Source organism: Bos indicus, chromosome 4, assembly GCF_029378745.1.
Source record: "Bos indicus isolate NIAB-ARS_2022 breed Sahiwal x Tharparkar chromosome 4, NIAB-ARS_B.indTharparkar_mat_pri_1.0, whole genome shotgun sequence".
NCBI lineage: Eukaryota > Metazoa > Chordata > Mammalia > Artiodactyla > Bovidae > Bos > Bos indicus.
This window is the reverse complement of record NC_091763.1, coordinates 54,715,996-54,737,342: the sequence shown is the minus strand read 5'-3', so window position 1 is coordinate 54,737,342 and position 21,347 is coordinate 54,715,996. Positions and strand designations below refer to the sequence as shown.

Sequence of the window (21,347 nt, the reverse complement as noted above, 5' to 3'; positions counted from 1 at the left end):
AACCATACATGCTTTTCATCAGAACTTCTCAAATGTAGGAATCTGAAGAGCTTATTACAAAAGAGATCCCTGGGCCCCATCCACAGAAATTCTAACTCAGTACATCGGTGTGGGGTCTGATAGTTAAGTTTTGACAAGTTCCCAGGTAATGTTGATGCTGCTGATTTTTCAGCCGTACTTTGAATAAAACCAGTCTGTATCATTCTTGCTGGACTTGCCTGGTGGCTCAGTGGTAAAGAATTCACCTGCCAATGCAGGAGACACAAGTTTGATTCCTGAGTCAGGAAGATCCCCTGGAGAAGGAAACGGTGACCCACTTCAGCATTCTTGCCTGGGAAATCCCATGGACAGAGGAGCCTGGTGGGCTACAGTCTAGAGGCCATAAAAGAATTGGACATGACTTAGTGACTAAAAAATATCATTCTTGCTAAAGCAGACATGTACACCACCCATGAAAACATTCCTGTATAATGATATCTCCTATTGTTTAGTCCTTTTCTTTTGGAAGATAAGCATTCACAAGATGGGGTATTTAGGTGGGTGAGGAGCAGAATCTCCGAGTATTTTGGCCACTTTTAGTTAACACACCAAAAAAAAAAAAAATTGAGAATCTCTGATTTTGAGCAAATTATAGTTGATCAGATGTGGCTCAGACATCACATGCTAGAAGAACAGAGGTGATAAATCACTGTGGCTCAAGCATCATGTGCTAGGAGAACAGAGCTGATAAATGTGGCTAGAGAAATTTACCATCTTACCTAGGGTTTTGTATATCACATTCAATAATGTGCCTTTAACCTAAGAGTGATAGTAAACCATCAAAGCATTTGGAACTAGGAGATGGCATGATCAAAGTTATATAAAAAAGAGTATTACAAGAAGGGAAGCAGAGACAACAGTTTGAAGCTCCAACAATAATGTAGATGAAAAACAGTGAAGGACCTGAACTAAACAATAAGCAGTGATGAGAATGATAATGTGAGAGATAGTAAGGCAGTGATAATGATTATAATAGCAACTAATAATTGCTGTGCATTATGAGCTGTAGACTGATCACTTTACCAAGCACATTGGGTATATGATTTAATTTAGTCCTTACAGCAGCCTTATGAGGCAAATTATCTTATTAACATTTTTAAAATGGGGAAACTGAGTCATAGAGAAGCTAAGTTACTTGTTAAGGCCACACAACTGCTTAGGGCAGAGCAATGATTTAGACTCCAGCAGTTTGTCTTAGAGCCCAGACTCTTGAACTGAATGGCAGATTTGATGGAATTGGGTGATACGAGGCGAAGGAGGTGGATTGAGTGCTCATAGGTTAAGCATTTCTAGCCTAGACACTGGTACTGTGTAGGAAAATTATGAGGTGATGTGTATTTGGAGTGTGATGAAGTGAAGAAGTGAAGGGTCAGGGAGAGGATGAATTCAATTTTGGACATTCTGAGTTTGAGAAATCCAAGAGAAGAGTTCTAGTGGTCAATGAATATATGGGTCTTTACTGTAGAAATCTAATGCAAACACAAAAACATGGTGGCTAGATGAGATGCAGAGAATGTTGTGAAATGGGTAAACCTATCTGTGCTGCTGCTGCTAAGTCGCTTCAGTCGTGTCCGACTCTGTGCGACCCCATAGACGGCAGCCCACCAGGCTCCCCTGTCCCTGGGATTCTCCAGGCAAGAACACTGGAGTGGGTTGCCATTTCTTCTCTGATGCATGAAAGTGAAAAGTGAAAGTGAAGTTGCTTAGTCGTGTCCGACTCTTCGAGACCCCATGGACTGCAGCCTACTAGGCTCCTCTGTCCATGGGATTTTCCAGGCAAGAATACTGGAGTGGGTTGCCATTGCCTTATCCGAAACCTATGTGTAATACTGTATTAAATTTTGAATGTCACTCTTTAATTAAAACTGAAGTTGTGTCTGGAGATAAACATAGTTTCAAAGAATTGGGAAACAATGTTGCAGGAATACTGGAGTAAGGAACTGGGTTGTTTAATGCAGAGTTAAAGAGAAGGGGTGGAGAAGGCAATGGCAACCCACTCCAGTTCTCTTGCCTGGAAAACCCCATGGACAGAGGAGCCTCGTAGGCTGCAGTCCATGGGGTCTCGAAGAGTTGGACACATCTGAATGACTTCACTTTCACTTTTCACTTTCATGCATTGGAGAAGGAAATGGCAACCCACTCCAGTGTTCTTGCCTGGAGAATCCCAGGGACGGGGGAGCCTGGTGGGCTGCCGTCTGTGGGGTCCCACAGAGTTGAACACGACTGAAGCGACTTAGTAGCAGCAGCAGCAGCAAAGAGACAGGGAAAGCCCATGGTACACAATATTTAAGAGAATAGTTATGTAGAACAGGGAATGTATGTAGCACAGTAGTCAGAATAGGACCAAACAGATGCAAATTACTCAGTTCCAGATATGCTGAGAATAATGGCATGTCCAAAAAGGGAAAGGATTGCCTTATGAGGTAGTGTATGCTACTTAAGGACCTGAAATATCAACTGGAGTGCCACCCAGTACCAGTATTGTAGAGGCAATTCTCGTTCCACATGGATTATTCAGTACATCAGAATTTAAGAGTATTGTAATAAACTGTTCCGGGTTTTATAATTTGTTTTTAAATTATTTATAGGTGTATTCTGAGTTTTACTTCACAAGCGAAGTAAATCATTATTTTTCTTGGCATAAAGCATATGAAATCATCACCATCTAGGATGATAGTTGCTGGAAATGTGTACAGATTTTCCCTAAAACTAATCCGTGTCTCATTACTGCTTTAGTTGTTTCAGCAGAATGCAATAGTTTGGTTGCAAGAATTGTTTACCATATCAGTGATGCCAAATAAAGGCAGTGTTTTTAATTCCACTTAAAGCAAAATGTCAAAATAAGGTGTAGTTCCTTATTACTGGATCTACAATTTTTGTATCTCCTTTTTTTTTTTTTTTTCTTGGCCACTGGGACTTTTGTTACCAGCAATGAAACACAACCTTCATGTTGTACTGTCTAGGATAGATACTGTAAATTTCTGGGCTTGCTTTTCCATTGATCTGGATTGCCGTATGGGAATCCTATTCAGCTGATCTTTATTTCCTGAGTCAGAAATTCTGTTTTACCAATCTTTGGGGCTTTCAGCAGTTATTCTCAGTGGGCCTTCAGGTATTGCACATGAAAGAGAAGGTTCAAAGGCATAGAAAGAAGGTTCAGGGCTGAAATGTTTACACTGCATTTTAAAAAATTTTACAAACATTTTCTAAGTTGATGGATCAGCATGAAAGCTTAGTAGATCTAAAGCTTTTTATATGCTGTAGTATAGGTAGCATTTGAATTATACACAATTTTTAAGGAATGGTGTGGTACTCATCAGTTATAAATTTTATGCAAAAGTGACTCACTTGTATGTTTCCAGCAAGTGTAATGAACAACACTGTGATTAATGTTTTATATTTCTTGATTTTTCCACAAGTTTACTTGCCTCTTCTTATTCTGATATATTTTGAAGCTGGCAGTATTGAATTGCGATAAAGTACAGTTTACAGTCAAAATAAGAAATTAACAAGCCACTGGAAATTTTATAATAAACAGATATTTCCCAGGTTTTACCACTTTTTATGTGGTCAGCTACATATATTGCATAGCAATAAAAATGTTGTTTTTTAATTAATGAAAATACAAATACAAAAAGGCAACTGTTATGTATTTATCATTTATTTAGTAAAATATATTTTAATTATAAAGAGGTTTTACCACCATATATTGATTTTTTTATGGTGTAATGTTTGCTAATGTGTCAGTAGCTTGTTAGAACATAATCTGGTTCTCTGTGACTAGTTGCAGATTACACATTTATAAATTTTAAATAGACAACTTTGATACTTCTCTCAGCTTTGTGTATAAACAAAATGTTCAGTATGAAATGCAAAAGTTTGATAAAGGTCTTGTGTTTATTCTGAAGTACATAAATGTTTGTAGAACATTTTTTAAAAATCCTTGTAAAGTAAGTATTTGAGTCTTTTGCCATACACAGCATTTTCTTATTAAACAGATTTTTGACATTATGTTAAGCTATAACAGAATCCATGCTTCTGGGAAGTTTACATACATTAAAAGACTTTTTGACAAGATGAAATTAGTCTTCTGTATGAAATTATGGGAGAATTTACAAAATGAGCATATATGCTTAGGAACTGATTTATCAAAATATTTTTGACTTGATTTTCCTTTTATGGGCTTCTCTCCCATTTTTATCTCATCGTGTATGTATGTGTGTGTGTGTGTGTGTGTTTGCCTGTAAAATTTGCATAATGTAAATATATCTTCCAACCACAGCCAAAGTGGTGGTTTGGAGATATATTGTTTGGCCCTGGGGAGGAGGTAGGCTTGTAAGGAAAAGAATACTGTGATTTGCTTAACATAACCTGTCCTCCCTCACGCCTAACTACAAACTTAATTGTGCTGTTCTAATAAACCTGGGGTCATTTTCATGTTAAATACTATCCATGCGTGGATTTAAAAGTGATAATACACTAAGTAGCCTCTCGAAAGCAATTGGCTTTTATTCTAATCATGGGGATCAAATCATGATGCTTTTGTTAAAATCATTCCATAATTTAGTTTTAAATTTTAAATTCTTTTTTAGGGTGGATTCCTAAGCTTCCTGGGATTTCTTCTAATATTGGGACATTTATTTATTTGTTTGTATTAGTGTGTTGCCATTTCTCAGTTCACAAAGGACTCTTTTAATCTATGTCATAACTTGACACAATCTGTTGTTATAGATCTGCTTTCCAATAGAATTTGAGATCTTCGTGGTTACAGACTGTGTTTTATCTTTCTTTGTCCAAGGCCAAGTGATATAATAAGAGGCGGTGAGGTAAGAATGTGGCTGTCCTGTTCAACGCAGCTTCAGAGCAGAAGCGTCAGTCTGTTTCCTGATGGTTGGGGGCGTCCCTGGTGGCTTGGACAGTAAAGGATCCACCTGCAAACGATCCCTGGGTGGGTAAGAGCCCCTGGAGAAAGTAGTAAACACTCCACTCTTTCAGGCAGTCCATTCTTGCCTGAAATTTTTCATGGCCAGAGGAGCCTGTCAGGCTCAGTCCATGGGGTTGCAAAGAGTTGGACGACAGTAAGTATGCACACACACGCTCTAGACTATAAAGCCTCAACATAGCAGGGTCCCTGGTGTTCAGTGAGTCAGAATTCTTGCCCTTCCGTCTCACAAGATGGTCCTCCTACCCAAAGAAAGCCTAACCACTTTTTAATTTTAGAGTAGATTTTCCAATTGAGGGATCCCCTCTCTTGGTCTTAGGTTGATAATAGGCCAGTTTGGGCACATGCCCATCACACTAGTCCACAAAACACTCATTTGTGGGATACCTGGGTTTGATCCCTTGGTTGGGAAGATCCCCTGAAGAAGGGAAAGGCTACCCACTCCAGTGTTCTGGCCTAGATAATTCCATGGACAGTATAGTCCATGGGGTCACAAAGGGTTGGACATGACTGAGTGACTTTCACTTTCATATGGACTATGAAAATTGTGCATATCAAACAAAAGATAACTTGGTTCTAGTGAAGAACATAACTTTTTAAAGGGATTAATAAGGAGAAATAACAATTTATTTGAATTTCATATAGATTCCTTAAAAAAAAAATAGCAATCTCTGCAAGGCAAGGAAGATACTGTGCTATGTCTTTAAGAATTTAAAAGACGAAGAGTACTTAGTATTGCTCTCAAGGAGACAAAATGTAGTGGGGATGTATGTGTGTGTGCGTGTGTGTGTGTGTGTGCGTGTGTGTGTGTGTGTGTGCATGATCATAATGCAGATTAAGTGAATTAAGCATTATAACCAGCAACCTATGGGAACGATCTGTTCTAATATGAGCTTCAGGAAAAAAAGTACAGAGGATATGAACACTTGACCTGAGTTTTGAATAATGCATAGAGACCTGATAGGTATATTTATGCAAATATTCAAGCACATGATAGCACACATACTCAGTATGAATTTATGTGGATAAATTTATGTGGATGCGTGTGTGCACAAATGCATAGTCATGGTGAGATTAGTGTATACTCTTCTTAAATGCCTTTATTCTCATGATATGTAACAATATAGAAGTCTTTATAAAAGCCTCTCTCCCTTAACTGATGTTGCCGGAATATTATTTTGACTTAAATCTTTAGTAACTAAAACTGTCAGCAGTCATGATTAAATAGTATATTAACCTGTATGATTCTTATAGTGACACATGGCTATGTATTAAAGTGAAATAAATGATAGACTTTTAGAATTATCTGGTCATGAAGGGACATACATAATTTTGTTTTGAAAAAGTCCAGCCCTTTGGCAGCTGTCTAGTATTCAGATGGTAATTGTATTATCCTGGATGGGAGCTATGTGGAGGAAGACATTATAGATCATTTATTCCTACCTGTGTCATCTTGAAATGATTAAACCAAAATAATTCTGTGGTTTACCCTTCAACTTGGTCTTTTAGATGCTTCTACTTCCCTCTCCCCAAATCTCTTTAATTTTTGTTGATGCCTATATGAGGTATCTATAGTTGGATAACAAATTACCACAAAAATCAAATTACTGTGAGATGACTAATCATTTCATACATAGTTTCTTTGACTCAGGAATCTGGGCACGCCTTAGCTTGGGTACTCTGCTTCAGTGTCCCTCACAAACCGTAGTCACAGTGTCAGTCAGAGCTGTAGTCTCATGCGAAGGTTCATCTGGGAAAAGATCTACTTCTAATCTTAAATGGTTTTGGCAGAATCCAATTCCTTGTGATTTTTGGACTGAGGGCCTCTGTTCTTTGCTGACTATTGACTGGAGACAGTCCTCAGTTTCTTGCCATGTAGGTCTCTGCATATGAAAGTCTGCTTTATCAAAGTCAACAAAGGAGAAGGTCTGTAGAGATAGTCTATAAGGATAATGGGAGTTACAGTCTTATGTAATATAATCATGGTGGTGTTATCTCATCACTTTTGGTGTATCTCCTTCATTAAAAATTATATCACTGGTCTTTACCACACTCAAGAGGAAGGGATTAAGTATGTCTTATAGACATGAATACCAGTACCAGATGATGGAGATCATTATGGGCCACCTTAGAGTCTGCCTGCTGCAATGCCTAATGTTTATTTTGGGTGGGAAAGACCTATTCTGTAATGATAAATAAAAATGTAGAACTCAGAAGGGATAAACTCATCAGTAATTAATTTTACTTGTCAGTGAATAACTGCATATAATGTCAGAACTTTCCCTTTTTTTTTTGATATCCAGAGAATATAAAGAGACTAAAAAGGCATTGGATTGATGAATTATAAAAGAAGTGATTGCATCAAGCTAGCGCATGCAAAGGACAGATTTTTTTTTTTCCAGTTTGTAAATTCTGTCTTTATCTAAAACATTTATTGTTTTCTTCAACTTCATGGAAATAAATGGATGTTGTACTCAGAAATGCTCGAGCACAAGCCTACTTATAACTTTATTGCAATTTAAAAACAATTTAAAATCAGATTTCTCTTACTATTCCTTTCCCTCTTCCTTTTTCCAGAGTACTCCTTGTTTCATGTAGCTATACATTTGTAGTCAGTATTAGAAAATAAAAATAAATAAAGGAAATAGAGAAATACACAGAACATAGTTCTTACTAAATGTATTGTGAATAAGAAACGATAATGACAGAAAATTTATACTGAATTTGACAATGAAAATAGATGCAGGACATAGTTATTTGTGTATATTCAAATATTAGGGACAGACCATTGAATTAATGATTAAAATAGATTGAATAAGGATCAGAAATTGGTATGTGGTAAATTAAATTCTCTTGCGCTTTGTTTGCTTCTAATATCTTATAAATTTTAAGGGTATTCCAATAATAATTACTATTTCACTGTCAGAATTAACAAAAGACCTCTTTTTTAATGTGCAACTAAACCTCAACTACTAATCAATGCATTTCTCCTACTTTAGTTAACATGATCATCTGTGGTTGATCATGGCTCAGTATTATCCTGAAATGAAGGCGATGTAGCCATTAAAAGCAGGGAATTCAACATCAGGTCACCACCTCTTATCCTAATTTAAACTACTAACACTCTTGTAAATTACTGAATTCTTGCAAAGGTCCTTTCTCCCCCAGAATGACTCATCTCTTATTTAGCAGATTCTTAGCCTTGGCCTTATATTTTCAGTATAGATATCCTATTATTAATGTACTTTTAAAACTTTATTTTTTATTTAATTAGTTCTGAAAGTTTCTATTTACCCTCAAATTAGTCACTAGTCAGGGATCTGAACACTCCAAAACTTGAATTTTAAAAAATTTCTTGACAAAAGATATTTAGTCTATTGTCTATAGTGTCCCGAAACATGCCATTTTAGTGTTGTTTGATCTAGATTTTAAAAGCCCGGGAATTCAAGGACTTTTGCTGTTCAGTTGCCAAGTCGTGTCCAACCCTTTGTGATCCATGGACACACGTGATCCATGTGATCCAAGCACGCCAGGCTTCCCTGTCCCTCACCATCTTCCAGAGTTTGCCCAAGTTCATATGCATTGAATTGGTGATGCCTTCCAGCCGTCTCATCCTCTTTCACCTCTTTCTCCTGGTGCCCTCGATCTTAACCAGCATCAGTGTCTTTTCCAGTGACTCGACTGTTCGCATGAGGTGGCCAAGGACTATCACTATGTAAATAACTTTGTGTAGCAGTTTGTGCAATTAGACATTCAATAAATGCTTTCTGATAATGGAAACCCAGTTAAAAGTCTTCTGGGGAAATTCAGAATTTTTAAACAACCAAACAGAGTCACAATAGCGTAAAGTTCTCCAGTATTTTGAAATAGCCTCTTTCTTCCTAGCTGCTTAGCCTTATGTCCCTTTTCGTACTCTCCATTTCTTTTTAGGACATTGAAACAAACAAACAAAACATTCTGTGCTTCTTTTGTCTGAAATACCTTAGATCTCTGACTGCCAGAATCTTTTCTTCTTGACTTGGGTATGTTGGAGATACCACATCTTCCACTCTGATTTGTCCTTTTCATTCAGGAATGTGGGGAGGAAGTTGAATACTCAGTTGGCTAGAGTTACAGAGGAAGAAGATATCTTAGGAATAACACTGCTCAGCATTCATAACTGAGCCTAGATATTTAGTGGAAAAACCTTGACTAAAAATCCAGAGGTTTTAACTAAAAGTTCTATGTTTTGTTTTTTTTCTTTGTGAACCAGGATAATAGTATTATGTTGTGTGTGTTGCTTGCACACTATTGTGACCTGGTGATACAATAGATATCAACTTGTTTGTGCATCTTTGCCCTAGTGACACATTATTGGCTATTTAGCTATATCGCAGATAATCAGTATGTTAGCCCCTGGACAATTCTGACTCAAAGCCCGATGGCAGACTTTGTTTTGACTGGTAAGTAACTTGAGGCTAAAAAATTATATTTAAAAAAAATTATGGTAAAATTGCACTTTGGCTACTCATGTGTTTTTAGAATATTTTAGGTAAGTATCCTTTAATTTAATGATGGATAACTACAAGTCATGTGATATTACTTTTTCTGTGAAAACTTAGAAGCCTATGCCTGTTCATTTCTTTTTTTACTACTCTTTGCTGCTAGGGAGTATAGGCTGAACTTCATAATTTAAACTTCACTGTATTTTACTTTATGTTATTCTCTAATTGCTTTCTATATCTTTACTTATATATATATATATACACACACACATACACATGGAGAAGGCAATGGCACCCCACTCCAGTATTTTTGCCTGGAAAATCCCATGGATGGAGGAGCCTGGTAGGCTGCAGTCCATGGGGTCGCTAGAGTCGGACATGATTGAGCGACTTCACTTTGACTTTTCACTTTCATGCATTGGAGAAGGAAATGGCAACCCATTCCAGTGTTCTTGCCTGGAGAATCCCAGGGATGGGGAAGCCTGGTGGGCTGCCGTCTCTGGGGTCACACAGAGTCAGACACGACTGACTGAAGTGATTTAGCAGCAGCAGCAGCATATATATATACTTTTTTACTCTTATATATATATTTTGGGCAGTGCTGGGTCTTCACTGCAGTTTTTCTCTAGTTGGGAGAGGGGGCTACTGTTTATAGTCATGTGGGTCTTCTCATCGCGGTGCCTTCTATTGTTACAGAGCACGGGTTGTAGAGTGTGGACTTTGGTAATTGTGGCATATGGGCTTAATTGCTCTGCAGTATGTGGAATCTTTCTGGACCAGGGATTGAATCCATGTTCCCTGCATTGGCAGGTGGATTCTTATTATACTGAGCCACCAGGGGAGTCCTTTACTTTTCTATCATTAACTAGAAATAAAGTTTTGAACTATCTTATTCTTCTCTTTACCTCATAATTATTTTACTTTTGGGTACATATTGGGTATTTAATTTAAAAAGTTAAAATTATTTTTGTCTTAAAGAATATTCTTTAAGTGTGACGAAAATGTGGCAAAATGAAACCCAAACACTTCTCTTGAGGGAAAAAGAAAACTTTGTTCAAACTTTTAAGACAAAATCTGTCTCTAGAACACATCAGAAAGATTTGCTATTAAAAAGCCACCCTATTAAGCATATGTTTAATATGATTCCATGTATTTTTGTAACCATGCCTATTTTTCCTCAGTATTTTTATAGATTTTCTTTTTTTTTTTTAAGGAAGCAGTTAGGAGAAAGAAAATTTCTAGGCAAACCATCCCTAGAAACAAATTCCTAGTTAAACATTAGTAATTGCATAATCTTAATATGAAAAAGTAGCTGAGAATATTTAAATTTCTGCCATTCTGGGATTTTTATCTTAATATATTTTGTGTGTTGATTTTTAGTGTGAAAAGTAAGTGTTTTGGTAAATCACATGCTATAGAAGTAAAAATACAGAAATATTTTTATAAATCATGTACTACAGAAAAAAAATACAAAGATATCAGGGTAGGTATTTTAGGAAATTGGGAATTTATTTATTTATTTTTTTCTGGGAAAAAGTTTAAACTGCCATTGAATTTCATTTTCATTTAATTTTTTAAAAGAAAATGTTGGCTTTGTTATGCTAGATCATTATACGCTTTATTTCTATTACATTTTGTCATAATGCACACTGAGTATAAATAAACTCTGGTATGCTAACCCTAATAGCAATTAAACTGGAAGTGTTTGTGTTTCATCACTGTGAACTTAGCAGAAACGTTTCCATGACAACCTTCATGCTAGTTAAGACAACCAGAGGTGATCAACAGTTTATGTATTTTTTTCTTTTGCAAGAATGGAATTTGTGTTGACAGTTTTGGCCTTTAATGGCACTTTTGTTCTGTGTGAAAGTATTTGTTTATCAGATCATATGTTGTTAACTGTCAGACTGAGGTAGAGTGACTGCTTTGATAAAAGGCTTCCTTAGAATGTCCAGCCCGTGAAGCTCTTGTAGTCTAATTATCCCCATCAGTACAGAAGAATCCATTTGCATCAGTACTCTACAAATTTTACTTTATTAAGACCAAGTATTATGCTGAATAAAATTGGGAAGATCTTGATTTTGTTTGGCCATATAAAAATTGAAATTCCTTGTAGCCTTACTTCTTAATGAATTTCAACCTCCCCTGGAAAAATTCCATACATGTATACCTAAAGAAAAATATCTAAGTGTCCTCTTTAGAAAAGGTTATTGGGGCAGTTTTATGTTTTCCTTAAATCACTTGCTCTCCTAGAATATTATAACTACATCAATAGAGTCTGCTACCAAAGATGTACAAAAAGAGGAAAAATAATTTTATAGTTTCAAACAGAAATTGCCAAGCTGATGGTGTAACTAAGAACTTTTTCCTTTTTACTGTTAATACAGAGGCACATTAAAAACTTTGCTTACTTTTAAATTCTCAAAATAAGCATCTATCTATCTATCTATATATATATATATATATATGTTCTTATAAAGAGGACTGTCATTGTGAAGTTTCTTCAGAACTGTGTGTGTTCCACAAGAGAGAGAAGCTATTCACTCAGGGATGTGTGTTTGTCCTCTTTAACTGACCCCATGGTCACTTGTTCAACGTTGTCTAATACCTGCAGGATGGGAGTAGGTGTCAAGGCATATTAAATATTTTATATGATTCATAGTGGAAAGTAAGCTCATTACTTTATAAAATAAAGCTTGATAGTTTTCTTGGATAGTATGACTATATAGATGTTAGGTTTTATCATATGTCCTCTCAGAAAAAGAAATAGTTTAATTTTTACCAGCTTTGTTAAACTATTAACAATATTAAATAATAAATTTCTAGGACTAAACATTATCCTTGCTTTCTTTAAAATTACCTGTTAACATTATTAACCTCAATGAAGTTGACATTTCTATAAAATGACATATGGTTTTATCTTATTTTAAAGAATAGAATCCTGATTTTTCAATTCTTTTATTCAGTCTTTGTCTTGACATCATCATCCATCCAGATGTATAAGCCAGAAGCTTGGAAATGATCGTGAACCTGTCTTTCATTCACTCAGTCATTCACTCGTTTCTTCTTAGGCACTCTTAGTACTGAGGGTAGAGTGCAAAACAATATGCGTAGAAATTCCTTCTCTTGAGACTAGACTGTGGTCTCATGAATCATAAAAGATAAAGATGAGTGCCTTGGAGATAAAGAAAACAAAAAGGGGTTTGTCTGTGTGTGAAAGAGATATGGGATGGGTTTTGCTATTTTAAATGGAATAGTCAAGGAAGACTTCATTGGAAAGTTGGCATTTATGCAAAGAACTGAAAGGTGAAGGCAAGAGGTATGCTGTTATCTGAAATGTTAAGCAGAGAGTAAGCACACATTAATGGTCTTGAATTTTGAGAAACGGCAAGCAGATTCGGCAACTCATGCAGAACATGCAATGACAAAGATAGTAGGAGCTAGAATTGGGGATTGAGGGATAGAGAACATAGGGCTTTGTGAGCTACTCTAGAACATTGAGTAGATGATTAATACAGTATCATTTCCCTCTTGACAGAATCACTCTGGCTGCTGTGTTGAAAATAACCTGTAGAGAGGTAGGGATGAAGGCAAGGAAGGAGCAAAGATGAAGCTAGTTAGGAATTTATTGCAAGAATTCAAACAAGAGATTGTAGGAGCTTGGATAAGAGTGGTAATCATAGTGTAGGTGAGGGAAGGGATCAAATTCTGGATGTATTTTGAAGATTTAGCCAACAGGATTCACTGACAGATTGAATGTGGTGTTTGAGGCAAAGGCAGGAATCAAAGTGGATTCAGAGTTTCTGCCTGAAAATTGATAGTATTTCCTTTTTTTCTGAGTTGGGGAAGACCATAGAGAGGGAATTTGGGGAGAAACATTAAAAATTAAAGTTTGGATAGGTTTGGGAATTCTATTAGATATCTGATTGTAGACAGTAAATAGGAAATTGGATATAGGAACATGGAATTTAGAGCAGAGATGTGAGCTCTAGAGAAACATTTGTAAATTAGCACATAGATATTATTTGAGACAATGTGAGGCTAGGAAGGATCACCAAAAGAAAGAAACAGGCCAAGGATTTCTCTTATCCAGGCAGAGTGAATGCCTCAGTGTGGCCAGAGCAGTCCCAGTTTATGCCTGGCCCCAGAGTAACTCAGAGTGCCCCACTCTCCCTCTACAGAGAACCTCTTTGGACAATGAAATACATGATCACTGGACAAATATTTTTTGTCTCTACTCTTTTTATATCCACTTCCTTTTCCTAGTTTGTTAATCCAAGCCTCTCACCAGATTTCTTAACTTCTCTTCTCACCTTCTCCCACCAATCTTTACTTCCAGAATAACCTAATCATTCCACATATAAATCTAATAATGTCATTCCCCTTGTTAGGCTTTTCCTATGGCTTCTAATGTTTAAAGAGTAGAACAGTGTCTATAATATGAAATTTCAGAATTCTTTGTTATCTTATTCTTGCCTCTCTGTACAGTTCCCTTCTCTTGCCATTTCCCCCTTATCTAGCTTCTTGGAAATGAGGGATTTTTTACTGCTGTTTGGGAGCTGCCACTCAGCTGCTAAGCCCCAGGGGCTGCTTTCCTGTAGTAAGGAGCTGTGTGGGGCTGGGGGCCAGCACTCTTTACTACTATGCCTCCCAAATCTTCCCTGATTCATGGGAGTTGGGGGTGGGTGAACAGGCACCACCACCCAGCTGCTTCCACGTGACTGGTGTAGGCTTTCTGCAGCACTGTGGAAATGAGATTGCCAATATTCACCAATGTCTGATTCCAGATAGAAGCTGGGAGAGATGGACACTGTTATTTGGCTGCAAGTTCATCTAGAATTGGCTGGCAGCTTATCCTGGCTGGAAATCCACAATTCTTACTGAGTTTTGGTAGATTTGGTTGAGTAAGTTCCCTTGTGGTTGCATATCTTTTGACTCTTCTCCAGAGATTAAAAAAAAATAAAAAATTTACTTTTAATTGGAAGATAATTGCTCTACAATGTTGTGTTGGTTTCTGCCACAGAACAATGTGAATCAGCCATAAGTATACATATATCCCCTCCCTCTTGAGTCTCCTCCCCATCCTATAGGTCATCACAGAGCACTGGGCTGGGCTCCTTGTGTTGTACAGCAATTTCCCACTAGCTATCTGTTTTACACATGGTAATGTACATACTTCAGTGCTACTATCTCAATTCATTTCATCCTCACCTTACTTTGCTATGTCCACAAATTTGTACTCAACATCTGTGTCTCCATTCTTGCCCTGCAAATAGGTTCATCAGTACCATTTTTCTAGATTCTGTATGTACGTGTTCATATATGATACTTTTCTCTTTCTGACTTACTTCACTCTATATAACAGGCTCTAAGATCATCTGGTGCATGGTGCAAGACGGTGGAGAAGAATGTGTGGTCATCTTCTCCTGAGAGAACTCCAAAATTCTCACAAAATCCTAACTCGCAAAATTCTTGCAAATTGTTGCAAATTCTGACATCCAAAAAAGATGTCCTTTTCATTCTAGGGAACTGGAATGCAAAAGTAGGAAGTCAAGAGATACCTGGAATGACAGGCAAATTTGGCCTTGGGTACAAAATGAAGCAGGGCAAAGACTAACAGAGTTTTGCCAAGAGAACAAACTGGTCATAGCGAACACCCTCTTCAACAACAGAAGACTCTACACATGGACATCACCAGATGGTCAATACCAAAATCAGATTGATTATATTCTTTGTAGCCAAAGATGGAGAAGCTCTATACAGTCAGCAAAAATAAGACTTGGAGCTGACTGTGGCTCAGATCATGAAATCTTTATTACAAAATTCAGACTTACATTGAAGAAAGTAGGGAAAACCACTAGACCATTCAGGTATGATATAAATCAAATCCCTTACAATTATACAGTGGAAGTGACAAATAGATTAAGGGATTAGATCTGATAGACAGAGTCTCTGAAGAACTATGGATGGAGGTTTGTGACATTGTACAGGAGGCAGTGATCAAGACCATCCCCAAGAAAAAGAAATGCAAAAAGGCAAAATGGTTGTCTGAGGAGGCCTTACAAATAGCTGAGAAAAGAAGAGAAGTGAAAGGCAAAGGAGAAAAGGAAAGATATACCCATCTGAGTGCAGAGTTCCAAAGAATAGCAAGGAGAGATAAGAAAGCCTCCCTCAGGGATCAATGCAAAGAAATAGAGAAAAACAATAGAATGGGAAAGACTAGAGATCTCTTCAAGAAAATTAGAGATACCAAGGGAGCATTTCATGGAAAGATGGGCACAATAAAAGAAGAAATAGTATGGATGTAACAGAAGCAGAAGATATTAAGAAGAGGTAGAAAAAGTACACAGAACTATACAAAAATGATCTTCATGACCCAGATAACCATAATGGTGTGATCACTCACATAGAGCCAGACAATCTAGAATGCGAAGTCAAGTGGGCCTTAGGAAGCATCACTACGAACAAAGCTAGTGAAGGTGATGGAATTCCAGTTGAGCTATTTCAAATCCTAAAAGGTGATGCTGTGAAAGTGCTGCACTCAATATGTCAGCAAAATTAGACAACTCAGCAGTGGACACAGGACTGGAAAAGGTCAATTTTCATTCCAATCCCAAAGAAAAGCAATTCCAAAGAATGTTCAAACTACTGCACAATTGCACTCATTTCACACACTAGCAAAATAATGCCAAAATTCTCCAAGCCAGACTTCAACAGTATGTGAACCGTGAACTTCCAGATGTTCAAGCTGGATTTAGAAAAGGCAGAAGAACCAGAGATCAAATTGCCAACATCCATTAGATCATTGGAAAATCAAGAGAGTTCCAGAAAAACATCTACTTCTGCTTTATTGACTACGCCAAAGCCTTTGACTGTGTGAGTGAGTGAGTGAAGTCGCTCAGTCGTGTCCGACTCTTTGTGACCCCATGGACTGTAGCCCACCAGGCTCCTCCCTCCATGGATTCTCCAAGCAAGAGTACTGGAGTGGGTTGCCATTTCCTTCTCCAGTTTGACTCTGCAGATCACAGCAAACTGTGGAAAATTCTTCAAGAGATGGGAAAACCAGACCATCTGACCTGCCTCTTGAGAAACCTGTATGCAGGTCAGGAAGCAACAGGTAGAACTGGACAAGGAACAACAGACTGGTTCCAAATAGGAAAGGGAGTACATCAAGGCTGTATATTGTCACCCTGCTTATTTAACTTATATGCAGAGTATATCATGAGAAATGCTGGGCTGGATGAAACACAAGCTGCAATCAAGGTTGCCAGGAGCAATATCATTAACCTCAGAAATACAGATGACACGACCCATACGGCAGAAAGCAAAGACAAAGTAAAGCGTTTCTTGATGAAAGTGAAAGAGGAGAGTGAAAATGTTGGCTTAAAACTCAACATTCAGAAAACGAAGATCATGGCATCTGGTCCCATTGCTTCATGGCAAATAGGTGAGGAAACTATGGAAACAGTGTCAGACTTTATTTATTGGGGCTCCAGAATCACTGCAGATGGTGACTGCAGCCATGAAATTAAAAGACGCTTACTCCTTGGAAGAAAAGCTATGACCAACCTAGACAGCATATTAAAAAGCAGAGATATCACTTTGCCAACAAAGGTCTGTCTTTCCAAAGCTATGGCTTTTCCAGTAGTCATATTTGGATGTGAGAGTTGAACTATAAAGAAAGCTGAGCACTGAAGAATTGATACTTTGAACTGTGGTGTTGGAGAAGGCTCTTGAGAGTCCCTTAGACTGCAAGGAGATCCAACCAGTCCATCCTAAAGGAGATCAGTCCTGAGTGTTCATTGGAAGGACTGATGTTGAAGCTTAAACTCCAATACTTTGGCCACCTGATGTGAAGAAATGATTCATTGGAAAAGACCCTGGTGCTGGGAAAGCTTGAAGGCAGGAGGAAAAGGGGACGACAGAAGTTGAGATTGTTGTGTGGCCTCACCAACTTGATAGACCTGAGTTTGAGCAAGCTCCAGGAGTTGGTGATGGACAGGGAAGCCTGGCATGCTGCAGTCCATGGAGTCCCAAAGAGTCAGACATGTCTGAACATAACGTAACTGAGGAACATCTACCTTGGTTCAACTGATGCTGATTCATCCCTCTTTATGGTTAAGTAATATTCCATTATATATATGTAGCACAATTTCTTTATCCATTCATCTGTTGATGGATATTTGTTTAACTTAACATTTTTCCAGAGACTTTTGATAATTGTTAATTTTGATCAACTAATAGATATCTCTCCTAGTGAGAGGTTTCCAGTAGTTTCTCACATCCCCATTCTAGAAGTCTTCACTCCTATACTATTCCTTCTGAGTTCAAATAACCTCCAAATGTCATTTACTGACAATCTTTAGATCATATATAACATACCATATATAAATATACACTGCAGTTATCAGATTCTCTCTATAATGTTAGGCTACTTTTAGCTCTTCATTATTGTAAATAAAGCTATTATTAACAATTTTCTACATATATTTTTTCCAAGGTTTGAGGATTTCATTAGTGTGTATTTCTAGAGGTAGAGCTATAGAGCAGCACATGGGAAACATTGCCAAATTTCTCCCCAGAAGAGTTATTTTAAATTCTTTTAGCAGTGGATACACATTTTATTGATTTTCACTAGAATCATTTATACTTGATAGAATGATAGATACTATCATTTTTAATCTTGCTGCTAATTTGATGACCAAGTAGAAATTTAATTTATGATAAAATTTTAATCTTGTATTCTTGATCATCAGTGCCATTTCTTTCAGGTTGGCACTAAAGCCTGTTTTTTGGAAAAGGCAAATTAAAAAAAATAGGTAAAGAAATATGAGTGGAACTAGAATAACACACCAAAGTGCTGTTTTCATTGCAATTGGCTGTGCAAGATGTACTAAGATTTTTTTCTTTGTTATTATGAGCAGTATGGGTTTTAGAACATGTATTCACGTCCTGTTCAGCTTCTTTCACACTTTCATACTCTAAAAGTAAAGTCTCAAAGGGACAAATAAACTTATTTCTGCTTGGATGAAAAATATGTAAGAGAAATTTAAAGATGATTTAATTATATATTGCTTGTTGGTAAATATAAAGTGAGAGTAGCTTTGAAATTTAAAATATATAGAGCAATATATTCAATTACACACATGGTGTTATGTATTAGATCAAAGAGAAATCTATATTTTAAATTTCTCTTTGATTTTGAAAAAGTTGATTATCTGCAAAATCTACGTTATTTCATCTATAAATGCTGGCAGTGCCTGTAGATTTAATGTGCCTTTCCCCACATAACAATTCTTTTCTACATCTCCGCTCAATTCACTAATAAGTAGAGAAAGATATGCTTCATATCTGTTAAAGAAATTTTATAGGTAATTATGACTTTCTTACAACACAACGAGAATGTCTTTCATGTATGCAATATTCCCTCTTCTTTTCCAATGTAAAACCAAACAAGATGCCCCATCAGCGACATAAACCATTCAGGAGTGCCAGAAGAAACTGAAATAGTAAGGTTTGGCTAGAATCTGGTCCTGACATACCCCCATTACTTCTGGAGGTTAGGTTACTGCAACTGTATACCTTTAAGAAAAATTATATTGAAGGATAGTTGATAAACAATGTGATATTTGGTCCAAGTATACCAAAAAAAAAAAAAATGATTCAGTTACATATATACATTGTTGTTTAGTTGCTAAGTCATGCCTGGCTCTTTGCTACTGCATGAACTGCAGCACACCAGGCTTCCCTGTCCTTCACTATCTCTTGGAGTTTGCTGAAACTCATGTCCATTGAGTGGGTGATAGTATCCAACTATCTCATCCCCTGTTGCCCCCCTTCTCCTCCTGCCCTCAATCTTTCCCAGCATCAGGGTATTTTCCAATAAGCTGGCTCTTCACATCGGGTGGCCAGAGTATTGGAGGTTCAGCTTCAGCATAATTCCAGTGAATATTCAGGGTTGATTTCCTTTTAGATGGATTGGTTGGATCTTCTTGCTGTCCAAGGGACATTTATTCGTTTTTGTTTTTCCCCCCATATAGGTTATTACAGAATATCAAGCAGAGTTCCCTGTGCTATGCAGTAGGTTCTTGTTGATTATCTATATAAATATAGTGGTGTGTAGATGTCATTCTGCAACTGTGAACCTTAATCCATGTGTTACACTGCAACTTTCATGATACATCTGTCTGTCCTCCAGTCTCAGTGTTCCTCAGTTAGTTTTATTTTGTTCTTTGTGTTTTTATTTCTGAAAAACTTTGTGTTAAATATCTATGTCAACTCTAGCTTACCCTTTTGAAGAACTGCACTTAGCTATTTAAGATATGCTTGTTTGAATTAATTTGTATTTCAATTTTTACATTCATTTTATTGACAGAATTCAGAATTTTAAGATTTGATAAAGTTTGAATAGAAATATACCTAAAATCTGATGATGTTTATACAGTAAAATTTAGTAAAATATTTTTATATAGTAAAAGTAAATGATTATAGTGATATAATAAAAGTTAGCTTTTCTTTAATAAAAAAGTTTGCAAGACTTACATTTTGTTGCTTTCCAAAACTGGGCAATAGCCTTTTGGGGATATAGTTTCCCTTTTTGAGAAAATGGTCCTCAGATTGTCTTCCAAGAGTTGTAAGGATACTTAGGTAAGTGAACCTAAGCGAGCCATCAGGAAAAAAAAAACAAAAAACAAAAAACCAAAAGCAGATTTAGAAGTAACGCTAGAAGTAACAACAAAATAAAGCCTGTTATAAATTAATTATATGTACATTCTAAAATTTTATTCTGTGTGTGTAGTCGCTTAGTCATGTCTGACTCTTTGTGACCCTGTGGACTGTAGCCCACCAGGCTCCTCTGTCCATGGGTTTTTCCAGGCAAGAATACTGGAGTGGGTTGCCATTTCCTTTTCCAGGGGATCTTCCCGACCCAGGGATCGAACCTGGGTCTCCCGCATCATAGGCAGATGCTTTACCCTCTGAGCCACCAGGGAAGCTTGGTGATAAATAATTAGAAAATTTTATTCTATTTTGGCTAATTTCTACTATATCTACTAGAAGCTAGAGACTATTGTCTTTAGACATATTCTCCAGCACCGTACCATGAACAACAATAAGCTCATATTATTCCTTAGGGCTTCCGCAGGGGCTCAGCAGTAAAGAATCCAGTAAAGAATCAGCTTTAAAGAATCCAGCCTGCAACGCAGGAGTTGCAGGAGACATGTGTTTGATCCCTGGGTCAGGAAGATCCCCTGCAGTAGGAAATGGCTACCCAGTCCAGTATTCTTGCCTGGAGAATCCCATGGACAGAGGAGCCTGGCAGGCTACAGTACATAGGGCTGGAATGAGTTGAACATGACTGAAGTGACTAAGCACATGTACAAACACATTTCTTAGTGAATCAGAACTTACTGTTATTCCTTGGAGATTGTATATAGCCCAGCCTTAAAAATCCAAATAACTGATGTTTGCTGAAAATGTTGAGGGATATAAACCTCATTCATAAATTTTAAATTACTAGTTTTAAAATAAAATAATACTTGAAAAACTTAATGAGTTTTATGAGTTTGCCTTTCATCAATATTTATCATGCTTTATTCTAAAACTTAATAAAATAACACCAGTTTGAATTATTTAGTAGTCTTGTACTGAAGTATTTGTTATTGATACTCAAATATCCATTTGTTAGGAATATTTTTCTGTGCTAAGGAGGATAGCAGAGGGAATGATATATGAGTTATAAGGATATGGAAACAGAGATTAAGATAGTTAAAGGCGTATATCACAAATATTGAGTGAATTCATTATTGTGAATCTGTAAGTAAGTATCTGACATTTACATTTAGAGGATACACATTGGGCTACCTGTGACAAGTATTATGAGT

General features: G+C 36.9%; 1 protein-coding gene across 8 annotated transcripts in view; it reads left to right on the top strand.

The window, feature by feature from the left end:
- FOXP2 (forkhead box P2) overlaps positions 1–21,347 on the top strand; it is a 661,054-nt gene that overhangs the window by 40,680 nt on the left and 599,027 nt on the right. The window contains exon 1 of one of the 8 annotated variants that reach the window (XM_070787811.1): positions 2,283–4,987. The exons of the other annotated variants lie outside the window; for them this stretch is intronic. The gene's annotated coding sequence lies outside the window, so the exon portion shown is untranslated. Of the gene's footprint in view, positions 1–2,282; positions 4,988–21,347 lie in introns of those variants that run through there. 8 annotated transcript variants of the gene reach the window in all.